The 12,922-nt window shown below is 39.2% G+C and overlaps 1 protein-coding gene across 1 annotated transcript in view; it reads left to right on the top strand.

Moving 5' to 3' along the window:
- The window catches only part of CNTN6 (contactin 6), a 675,643-nt gene that overhangs the window by 8,320 nt on the left and 654,401 nt on the right, over window positions 1-12,922 (top strand).

Genomic DNA, 12,922 nt, shown 5'->3' with positions numbered 1-12,922 from the left:
GGGTATTAAATTCAAACAGCTAGGACTTTCAATAATTTAATTTTAATTGTTAAAAAAGAATAACTATTCTTTATATGCATTAGGCAACAAATAAATAATTTGTCAAGGAAAAAAATTTTCTGTCTTTAGAATCTCTATTAACTCACAAAAAGTTCTATATCTGGTACAGTGGATGACCACTTCTTCAGTGAAATCAGGACAATAGTAGGTCAGTTAATTAAAATACTAATTCAAGTAAGAATCATCCACCTCAACTGCTAGGAACAAAAGTACTTGAGCGTAGCCTATTAGATGCATTAGTCAGCATATTTTTATCAGAGGCAGTGGTATGAATTACTCTGGCAAGTTAGTTAAGTGGAGAGGTTAAAAGAGTCTCTGTTCTTAATTACATTTTAAAATCTAGTTTCCCAGAGATAATGGCATTTGGATTCAGAGTGACCTGGGTTCAAGTTTTGCTTCTGCCACTTCCTAGCTATATTCATTCACTCAGGCCACAAATTGTCTACGAAGCTCCTATTATCAGCCAATCCCTTTCTTTGTACATCTTGACTTCTCTATAGGTAACTACTGGATATAAGAATGGCGTACCTATGATCACATCTTTCTTATACTACTTACCAGGCTATACAACTTTGGGTAATTCCTTTACTTTCTTGGTGCCTCTATTTCCTTGTCTATAAAATGGGGATATAACACTACCTACCACATAAGATTATTATGAAAATTAAAAAGTTAATAGGTGGACGTTCATCAGGGTCAGCATACCTTTTCTGTCAGGGATCAGATAGTGTCTCTTTCTGGTTTTGTAAACCATGTGGTCTCTGTTGCAATGAATCAGCTACACAAAAGCAGCCGCAGACTGACTATACAAATGAATGAGTGTGGCTATGTTCCAATAAAATTTATTTACAAAAAAAAGGTGGCAGCCACATCTGGGCCATGGACTATATCTTGTCAACCCCTAGAGAACAAGCCCTGGAATATACCAAAATTTATCTATCTTTATCATTATTTTATATTTCTGGAGGAAATGTTTTGTAATCAATAACATCTTACTTGACTGTTTATCCAGATTTGTATTTGTTTCTGTGAGTCATTTGGGAGCACCACATACCTGAGAGCATGTTAAAGTGTCTGCTCAAGGTTTTGGGACCATCTTGGTGGTGTGAATGCAAGTAAAATATCCATGGTACTAAGAGCTTGTGGTTCTAACTCTAATGGGAGTTGTCTTTTTCTTCCTTCCATCCTGTGCCAACGTCGAAATATGAAAGTTCATTACTGCCCTTTCCTGCCTGGTGTTTTTTTTTTTACACATTTGCTCTGACACTGCAGATTTAGCTCTTGGGTGTCCCAGCTTTATGTGAAGGTTTTTTTTTTTCTATTAGACCCTCACCTTGGGCATTTTTTCCTTTCTTTATAGTACTTAAAATAATAGTGCATTTTATAATTGGTGGGGCCCTAAATTTGATGAACTATGTTATTAAAGCTCAGGAAATATTAGCTATTGTTACTTATGATCATTTCTGCAGTGGATCCTGTGGGGCTCTGGCCAGACTCCCTTCCCCAGCCCCCAGCTGGTCTAAGTCTTTTCCAGAGACACCCAGAAGGTGGGCCCAGAGGTGGCCTTCAGCCACTGACTGGCAGATCAATGTATGTTATGGGCTGAATTGTTCACCACCCTCCAAATTCATACAATGAAGCCCTAATCCCAGTACCTCAGAATATGACTATATTTGGAGACAGGGCCTTTAATTAGGTGATTCATTAAAATGAGACCCTTAGGGGAGGTCCTCATCCAATCTGACTGGTGTCCGTAAAACACGAGGATGTTTGGACATAAAAAGAGACACCAGGGCTTCCCTGGTGGCGCAGTGGTTAAGAATCCGCCTGCCAATGCCTGGGACACGGGTTCGAGCCTGGGTCCGGGAAGATCCCACATGCCGCGGAGCAACTAAGCCTGTGCGCCACAACTACTGAGCCTGGGCTCTAGAGCCTGTGCTCTAGAGCCTGTGAGCCACAACTACTGAGCCTGCATGACTAGAGCCCGTGCTCCGCAACAAGAGAAGCCATTGCAATGAGAAGCCCGCGTGCAGCAACGAAGACCCAACACAGCCAAAAATAAATAATTAAAAAAAAAAAAAAAAAAGAGACACCAGTGACTCGAGTGCGCAGAGAGATGGCCAAGTGAAGAGGCAGCAAGAGGGCGGCCATCTGCAAACCAAGGACAGAGGTCTGGACCAGATCCTTCCCTTATGGTCCTCAGAGGAAACCAACCCTGCTGGCACCTCGATCTTGGACTTCCAGCCTCCAGAATTATGAGACAATACATTTCTCTCATTTAAGCCACCCAACCTGTGGCATTTTGTGAAGGCAGTTCTAGCAAACTAAGAAAATGGGGGCACAAAATGCTGGCCCTCTTGCCTCAAGGTGGAGCCACCTCTTGCTGATCCCATCCCCTTCCTATCTTGCTTCCCTCACTTCTTTCTTCTTGAGCACCCTCCCTCAATTAGTCAAGTACATCCAAATCCCTGGTTCTAGAGGACCAGGGATCCTGGTCAGGTTCTGCTACTAGAGGACCAGCTCTAAAAGAAGGTCTTCCCTTCTCTTAATCTGCTCCAGTTATTATAACAGACAACCACAGACTGCATGGCTTAAATAACAGAAATTTATTTTTTACGTTACTGAAGACTGGGAAGTTCAAGATCAAGGTGTCAGCAGATTCAGTATCTGGTCAGGGCCCACATTCTGGTTCATAGACGGCCATCTGGTCATTGCATCCTCACATGGTGTTAGAAACAAGGCAGCTCTCTGGGCCATCTTTCGTAAGGGCACTAATCTAGTTCATGAGGACTCAGCCCTTAAGACCTAAGCACCTTCCAATGTCCCCAGCTCAAAACACCATCGTGTTGCAGTTAGATTTTAACATACGAATTTGAGGGACACAAATATTCAGTCCATAGCAGCACCTCAAAACTTTTCCATGTTCTGGAAGCCTATCAGTTTTAGCAGGTAAATATTGAGGCTATAAATCACATTGGATCGTAAGGGCCACCACTGTCAATAGAAAGATGAATATGCCCAGTAAATGAATTATTTTCCCATGATGATAGCATGTTTCTACATCTGTGCTGACATCCCCAGCACACCAGTATGTTCCAGTGATATTAAAATATCATATGTGTATATACTATCACTGAAATAGAAGACACATTCAAACACAGTATCTGGGTTGGCAGAATGACTCAGGAAAAACCTGGCATGCTTCAGCACATGTGGGGAGCAGATTTTTAAATACCCACATCTCTCTAATTAGAAAAAAAGTAGGGGAAAATATTAATATCCTAGGCACATGCAGGAATTTTAATTATCTTTTGCAATATGTTATAATTTTGCATGTTACAAAACATTGTTATTTTTAATCGTTAGATCATGACTCATCTTGAGAAACTTTAATGCCTGTGGACTTTTTCAAAGTTTTTCTTTATTAGAATGCATTAACAAAAATAGCTATATAGCATGTGTGTGTGAGAGGGAAAGGGGAGAGGGAGAGAGAGAGAAATGTTTGTGAAAACATTTAGATATTTATTGCCCCATGCATTTAGAAGCTAATAAAGTCTTTAAATATATGAGAAAAGGTAAGGGAATTCATGTGTTTCCTTATTTATGTCACTATGGTCTGTGATAACATTGTACAGTATTAAGAGAAAGCAGTGCAAGTATTGTTAGGAATCACTCAATCAACCAGGAAGTAAATTATGGTTAGGTCTTCACAGTCTGATTGAGATGGAAACTGGAAGCAATTATCAGGTAAATCAATGAATTTCAAAACAGTTGCCAGAGTTCTCCACTTCCACTGTATCTAAAGGCAGGTGAGCCATTCTAAATTAAGAGAGAAACAAGAGGGATCCTATGTCCCTAACGGAGATTATACTCTACCTCGTTCTTATTTTCCTGGACAAGTCTATACCTATTTTTTGTTTTCCCCTGAATTTGTCTTCAGAATAACAAAAACACACATGCAAAAAAATTACAAAACACAAAAGTGATCCTGTGAGTCTATCATAAAACAAGAATTTGATTGCTTGCTTTCCTGTACCACCCCCTCTCACCCGCCACATACATGCACATGCTCAGCTCACTGCTTACCACTTACCTCTGAACTGCAGAACATGTTTGATTTAACTCTGGTTCTTAAGATAACGGCTCCCAAACTTGGGCCCTCATTAGAATCACTTGGGGAAGTTTTGGAAAGTTTGCATTCCCAAACACCAGCACGGAGAGTTTTAATTCCATAAGTATGGGAGCTATTTCCCTTGAGTCCTGAAGTTAAATAATAGGAAAAATTAGTCAGTCTTGCCCTTTGACCTTATATACACGAGGAAGGCAAAATGTCTTGCAAAATATATGCTACCACTTCTCCCTCTCAAACTCATGACAGACATCCTTAGTTGGTCATGATAATGTTTCCAATAACTTCAGACAGTTTCAAAATCCTCATTACAGCACTATTGGTGGCTACTAGCAACACAAGTTGGGGGAAAAAATTCAAACCTATTTGCCCTAAAAGGAAAAAGAGACTGAGTTAATTCAATTACTATAAAGATGGTCAAAACTTAAGCAGCAGCAACATGCGTTCATACCATAGTTATTCCACTTATGGTTTGTAAATTGATTAATTTCTTAATGTCATATGCTGATTTAAATATAAAAAACTATGTATCTTCTTTTTCCCCAAGAGAGGCCCACTTTATATGTTATCCAGAAAATATTTCATAGAAGTCAAGTCAACAGAAAACTGTCTCATTAAGTAACATATAATCTTAAATCATCATTAGAAGAAGCAAAGGGAGGGGGTTATTAAAAATTCCAAACCTCCCGTCCCATCTTTCCTTCATTCTGCAGAATACACCGAGGTTAAGAAGATTCTGATTTACAAAGCTTGCATGAGGAAATTTCTCATTTTATAAACTTAATTTAGGAAAGTTACACTTTTAAGGGTGGAATAAGATTTTGATTAAGAGCTTATCTACAAAGACAATAAAGAATATGGCATGACTGCAAATTTGATGATGGACATACAGAGCTAGCAAGGGTAATGCAGGACAAATTAATTTTTCTAAATGTGTGAAATAATATTAATAATCAGAGGGAAATCTGATATTAAAATCTAATTGAAATTGAATTCAGTCAGAAAACTTCAGCTTCTACACTTCTAACTTGACACCCCCACAAAGACTTTCCTTTGATATTTTCCTTCACAAATAATTGAATTATAGGACTTTTGTGATATAGGAAGCCTCTGGCCCATGCATCTAGGACAAGCCGCTAGGTGGAAACAGGAAAAACATATTAGATATTTGTTTTAGCTTGTGGTATGGCATGGGCCATAGTGTTTACTTATGGACTAATTGAATAAGATTTCTCCTAAAAAAAGGAGGGAGGTTTTGGGCCCCAAACCCCATGCTTTTCAGTGTGGGAGTGGTTATTAGGTGGGAAATGGGGAAAATGAAAGCAGATTTGAGATGATATTAAAATGTGTGAGCTTATTAAAGTAGTGTGATAGTCTATTTTTCTTAGACCTGGCCCTGGACAGACCTCGATTTCCATAGCTTGCAGAATGCCACATGGCTAATAAAATATCCAAAGCTTATGCAAACCAAATAGGTTTTCTCTTAGTTTACATTACTCTAGAGCCAAAGAGATCCTGATATATTGGGGGGCTGAGCATAGTTAGTTCTGACAAACAACAGCAAAATGTTGGGGGTTCTCCCTGAGCTCATACCTGGGTAATAACCTTAGCTTCAATTACACTTGGCCTTTCTAAATGTTGCCTAAATTAGGGACTAGATAAAATGGTGGCTATTAATAACTTGCATTTATTCTTCTTAAGCATAAATTCATTATTTTCTTACACAGTATGTCTTCTGTCATTTACTGCTCTTTGATAAACTCAAACTCAGGCTTCAGGCAGCACTTATATAACATGGTTAGTATCTATTTGAAAATAGGAAGGTTCAGTCAGGTTGCCATTTTTTTTTCTGTCAACCAGTTTTATCTGATAATTTTAACAAATAGAATTGAGTCTTTTTGTTGTTGGAGGGGGATACAAACATACGGACCCCACCTCCCATCACGCTCAATGCATCCCTATTGAAATGACACTCAGAAGCTAAATATTTGGGGAGAGGTTTATTTCCTTAAAACTTAACTTCAAATATCATATAAGCCAGAAAGAAAACAGTAATATCGAACGTCTTCTTCAAAATGAGGCAAGCTCTTTATCTGAAGCATGGGCTCTGCTCTCTGAACACAAGGGTAAAATGAGCCTCTGACCTGTCTAATGATAAAATCTCTTCCTTGGATTTTTAGCATCGTTAGCTTTAAAAGAGCCTTTTATATTTAATATGTTACTGAAACTTATCCATGTAGAAGCATGTTTGATATTGGTGTGGTGCCAGCTTACTTCCAGAAGTCATGGCCCAAAGTTAAAACTGAATATGGTAAAGGGCGTAATAGTATGGTTTTGAAAATTTTGGGGTTCCAACCTCTGTTATTGCATTTATTCAAGGGAGAAATTGAGCTCTACAAACCTCACATTCAATATCTGTGAAATGAGAATAATAATAATACCTATTTCTAGGAAGGGTATTCAAAATATTTAACAACTGGTTGAACCCAAGCCTAGAAAAATCAGAACAAACATCCATTTGGTCAAAATAAATGCCAGTCAACATACATATTGCTGACGGTCAACCAGAATATCAGCCAGTTTCATTTCCTCAGATTGCTGACACATATGAGGAGGACGCCTGAGCTTTATGTGGCAGCTACCCCTCAAGATGGACCCCAATGATTCCTACTTTGTACCTGGGTTGGTTTGTGTGACCAGTAGAAAGAATACAGTAGAAGGGACGGTGCATTAATTATTTCTGAGATCATATTATAATAGTCACTGCAGCTTCCATTACGGTTGCTATCTTTCTTCTTCATTTTAGTCATTCACTCTGGGGGAAGCCACGTCACGAGTAGTCCTAGGGAGAGGTGCCTGTGGTGAGGAACTGAAGCCCTGACAGTGGCCTTTGGAGTGAGCTCAGATCCTCCAGCTAGAGCAAAACTCCAGATGACCGATTCCCCGACTGGCAGCTTGATTACAACCTCATAAAAGATGCTAAGCCAGAACTACCCAGCTAAGCTTCTCCTGGATTCCGGACCCTAAGAATCCGTAGGACATAATAAATGCTTGTTATTTTAGGAAGCTAAGTTTTGAGATAATTTTTTATTTATCTCAGCAAGAGCCCACTAACTTACTATATAATTGGCATTATTATATAATAGAGAAATGAAGAGAAACATAAACATTTTAGGGCAAAAAATTATGTAGTACTTAATGCTGAAATCTGAATAAAGGAGAGATCTTAGACATGGACTTTTTTTTTTTTTTTGGCAGAGGTGTCTCTGAGAAAAGATCATTATATTCCATTGCATAGGTTGTACTCTACCCAAGGGGACCAAACCAAGGACATGCCTGGAGGTTAAAATCAAATCATGCTTTGTTCTCCAAGCTTTGTGGCCTGGCTCAGAGTTGCATCTACTCAGAAGAAAAGGTGCCTTTCGTTAATTCATGCAAATGTTTAGTCCTCTTGCCAAGACATGTATCTGCGAGGTTTGTCTACCTGGAGGAGGCACCTTTTCCTTCTAAGCACAAAGACAAAAAATGGGCTGACAGTGGTTCCAACATTGGTGGGGGCCCTGGGCTTTAAACTTTTTGAAGGAGTTTTTTCTAGCTTCAAATCTGGCCTACCTCACTTATTTGATTTGCATCTTTGCGTAAGTTTTATAATGTCAGTTTTCTCATTGTTAAAATGAGAAATGAGAACAATATCATCTATGTGATTGGATTACGGGGAAAAATCATATGAGATAATTTTTATTTATTTATTTGTGGCTGCATTGGGTCTTCATTGCTGTGCGTGGGCTTTCTGTAGTTGCAGTGAGTGGGGGCTACTCTTTGTTGCAGTGAGCAGGCTGCTCATTGTGGTGGCTTCTCTTGTTGCAGAGCACGGGCTCAGTAGTTGCGGGACGCGGGCTCAGTAGTTGTGGTTCGGGGGCTCCAGAGCGCAGGCTCAGTAGTTGTGGCACATGGGCTTAGTTGCTCCGCGGCATGTGGGATCTTCCCAGACCAGGGCTCGAACCTGTGTCCCCTGGATTGGCAGGCGGATTCTTAACCACTGTGCCACCAGGGAAGTCCCACATGAGACAATTTTTGAAAAGCACCAACCTCAACAGGCTGTTACATAGTAAATACTGAACGAATGCGATTTTCCTATCTCCATTATACCAGTTTGAGTTTAGGCACAATTAAAGGCTGTTTATGGAGGAAATTGCCAGCCTGCCAAAGGCTTTCTTGTATAGATATGAGACTGAGACTAGACTATATTATTCCCCTATCATATAATAAGCATAATACATTTCCAATAAATAAATAAGACAACTTCTCACGTGATATCTAATTACTAGATTTATTCAACTAACATGAATAGGGAAAACAATCTACATGGCTTACCAAGAACTGAATACTCTTAATTAAAAATGTCTTTATCAATACCACATATGCTCCAAGAAACTCCAAATAATCTATAGGAGAGGATAAAATACTTAGAGAGAAAAAACATCTTATTGTAATAAATCTACCTGCACTAGAAGCAATTAATCTCATATGTGAGGAAAAATGGAAAAGAAAGACTAAAATTATGCTCTGGTTTATTATTTAGAGTTCTTAAGGAGAGCAATGAGTACCGAAAATTATTATCTTTAGTGAAGTGGATCTAGTAGAAGAATAACTCTAGGAGTGACTTGGACCAGAGATATTTCTCACTGAATCTACTAGAAGTAGTAGCCAAGGGATTTCTGGGAGCTGTGAAGGGAACTAAGGAGGGCAAGTCACGACACTGCCTTGATTGTCACCATCAACACTGCAATGAATCATCTGCAATCATTTTCTCTTATCTCCTTCTCATTTACTCAAGATTCAACTTCCAAGAAACAGCTTGGCAAGCTTTGGTTCAGTAATTTTTATGGCAGGAACTGGAGCAGGGAGAGTAGACTGGTACATCGGTCTTCTGTATCAGAAGGCCATCACCTGGAACTACATCTGCATCAAGACTAGAGATAGCAGGACAGAAACACTTCCCCAGTGGAAAGGGAAACTATTTCTCTACAGTCTTCAGCCAACAGCCAGCAAGGACACGAGGCCTGCCAACACTCATATGAGTGAGCTTGGAAGTAGATTTTCTGAGGCTGGCCAACAGCCCTGCAAATAGCTTGGTAGAGGATGTGCTCAGCTGAGCTTTGAGATGACCATGGAGACACAGTCAACATCTTGATTACAGTCTTGTGAGAGACCCCAATACAGAAGCAGCCAGTTGAGTTATACGTGGATTCCTTTACCTGATTCAAACTGAGTTAATAAATGTTTGGGGATTTTTGTATGTCACTAATTTTTTGGTTAATTTTTATGCAGCAGTAAATAACTAATACAGACATTGATTTTTATAAGGAATGGTTTTGCCAATTATTTAGCTGTTGTCCAAACCCATCCTTTTACACTCAGCTTTGTGATGCAGGGCTGGGACTCTGCAAACCTTATTTCCTCTTTGCCAGGTGCTTACTGGCTCTTCCATCTCAGGGTGGGGGAGGGAGGTGATAGAGAGTGATGAAAGGCTAGAGGAGGAAAAATGGACTTGTTCCTTCCTGCTTGCTTCATGTGGGCTTCCTATTCTTGTGACCCTCACCTTAGCCGTGCTTCTCCATCCTGGAACATCTGTGTTTGTCGTAGGGGTGTTTCAGCACCTGTAGAACCAGCCTCACTGTGTCCCCCTTGAGACGACCAGGGCCAGCTGTTCAGTATCCCTGCTCAGAAGTCCGTGTGTCCGTTCCACAGGGCTTTTCTTCCAAGCTTCTAAGTTGCAATGATTCCAAGCTTCTCCCTGTTTCCCCAGCCCTACTGGGTGACAGCTGCTTCCTGCAGTTACCATCTCCATGATACCTTAGTTTCCCTTTTTGCCTCTTCAGTTACCTAGTTACAACTTTATACATGGTTAATATTTCTTTATATCACATTCTCTCTATTAAAAAAACTGGTGTGGTTTTTGTCTCTCAACTGGACCCTGACTAACACAATGACCTAAGGGCCAACTCTACCCTAATATCACAGGGGACAATGGGAAAAGGGTATTGGTTTTTCTAACCCAGAACATTAATGATTAAGTTAAAATTGACATTTTTTTCATTGAAGGGAGTATGTATCAATAGATTATTGTTCTGTATTACAATTTATTGTGACTGTGTCTCTACTGTGCACTTCAAAATAGACAAATACATGCACAATTACCTGAGGTTTAAATTTTCCAATGACTTACAGCTCTTCATTTATTTCTGCTTCATTGTGTTTAGCAATTCTACTGCTTTCTGTTTCACATAGGAAAAAGCTTAGAAAGCCAGAAGAAAAAAAGAATAAAAAAAGGTATAACCTTTACCTGATTCCTTACTAGCCAAAATATTGATTTTTTCTATTTTTATTTTACAGGAGAATTCAATTCCACCAGCTGAACAGGGCAGCAACTCCCTTCTATTCTGCTTGTTGTCACAAGTAGAATATATCCTAGCTCCTGCCTCTTATTTCCTTTTGTGGGTTCAATAGGCATTTGGAGGGTTTCACCTGAGAAGAGATGTACAGTGCAAAAGAGAAAAAGTCTCGTTGAACATTTTTTAAAAAACTATTCCTGTATGAGTCCACTGTTTGAACAGACCGTTCAAGTTTGAGGTTAATGACACCATGACTGTCAGTCTGGAGAAATTCAGGAATTTAGTGATGATAATGTTTTGTTAAAGCATCTGACAGTGCGTTGAATACTGCACATGCTTTGTACATATCTGGTGATTAACCAAGAACAAAGAATGAACTTTCATGGTAAGAAGCACAGACTTGTAAAGGCTTTGATTAAGACTTATTAGAGTAGGCAGGAAACAACTTTGAAAACTGTTAACAATGTGCTCAAGGACCTAAGCAGTGGTGTAAAACACAATTTTTTTTTAAGCAGAAGGACACTTCATTCAAATGAGATCTTATGAAGTACAAAATATCTATTAAAATTAAATAAAGATAGTACTGCAGTAGTTGAGGTTGAGGTTGGTTCCTGGCACCTTGCTAAATGAAGCCATCTTCCTCTATCTTCCTTGAACTCATCCACTTTCAGCCTTTACTGGGTACTGTCCCAGCAGGAAAATATGGCATCTTCAAATTTGATAATTTGAAGATAATTTAGCAGAGATTATTTACAAAGGTATAGACAGGGTATAAAGAAACCCAAAATAGCACAATACCCTAGAGTTATTAATTGTCTAAAGCAGTCTCTTTGCATTAAAAAAAATGGCTATAATATATCTCATCCCAGGTGTTCTTTGTACAGTATCCCTTGGATTCCTCTGACTGAGAGGTGGTATCTCTGTTCCCTTCCCTTGAATCTGGGAACATTTGTGACTATAGTAGAAAATGATGCTATGCAATGTCCATGGCTGCATCCTGAAAGGTGATGCCATTTACATGCTGGTTTTCTTTGAGAAGCTTGCTCTTGGAACCCCACCACTATATTGGGAATTTTGGAAATTCAAGCAGTACAGCCTTGAAGAGGCCTGTGTGAAATAGAACCAAGGCCCCCTGACTCTCAGTCCAAGCTGAATTCCAAGCGTAGAGTCAGTACCAACTTGCCGTCCATGTTAGGGAGCCTTCTCGGAAGTAGACCCTCTACTGGTAAAAGACAGAAATGAGCCCTGCAAAAATTGCAGAATCTCTACCAAGCCCTGCGAAAACTGCAGAATCTTGGGGCAAATAAATGATTGTAGTTTTAAATCACTATGTTTTTGGGATAGCCTGCTTTGCACTAATAATAACTAAATTGAGAAGTTGCTACTACCCTTAGGCCTGAAGAAGAAAGGGGAGGTTTTGGTTACTAAAACAAAGAAGAAGAAAGAAGTGTGTGCTATTAATGGCCCCTCCCAAGAGAGGAAACTGGGAGAATAAATACCCAAAAACCCACTATCTTCCCTCCTGATGAGCTCCTGCTGATTCTCTCATTGGCTGAACCCAATGGGTAGCAGGAAGGTAAGGGTGCCTATTAATATAATCCATTCAAGTTAGCCTCAAGAGACAAAGAACAGTGGAAACAAGTGTCACAGACCTTGAGGGCAAAACAAACAAACAAACAAAAAGTGATATCTAACTCAAACCCCTTCAACTAATCTGCAGGGCTCTGTGAAACAATTTAAAACCCAATGACCTAGATAGGGCACACCTATGGAGTAGACACTCCTCTGCAATTCCACCACTGTTTAAAATTCTGCTGTAGATTATTTCTCCTTTGTAAAGTGATATACATGGACATATGGATCTATAGACCTATAGATAGATCAATATATAGATATAAAATTTGAATACAGATTAATATACCATAGTGCCAAGATGGTATATTGGTATTATCAATATACCAAGATGTTATTGGTGATTATCATTTTAATATTTTTCTTTCTTTTGCTTTATCTGTTTTGTTTTTCTGCAATGAGCAAGTACTACTTTTGTCATTCTCAAACTCATTAAGCAAGAAAAAAAAAAAAAAAGCCTCAACAGAGAGTGTTTTTCAAGTTTGTGATGCTCTTCTTGATTTATAATGCAAATCATCCTGGGAGAGGGTGAGTAGGCTAAAATTTAGGCCATCAGTCCTTCACAGGGCAATATGAATATTTTTAAAGACTTTGTTGAAGGTAGGCTTTGATGGAATTGCTAAAGGAAGGCTTTGTGGGGAAAGGAAGAGGAGATAAAGGTGAAGAGATGCAATGAAATGACCAGACAGGGATTAAAAGAGGTTAA

Source organism: Balaenoptera borealis (assembly GCF_965194805.1).
Source record: "Balaenoptera borealis genome assembly, chromosome: 12".
Classification (NCBI taxonomy): Eukaryota; Metazoa; Chordata; class Mammalia; order Artiodactyla; family Balaenopteridae; genus Balaenoptera; species Balaenoptera borealis.
Note: the sequence above shows the minus strand (reverse complement) of the source record. Positions and strands in the feature narration are given on the sequence as shown.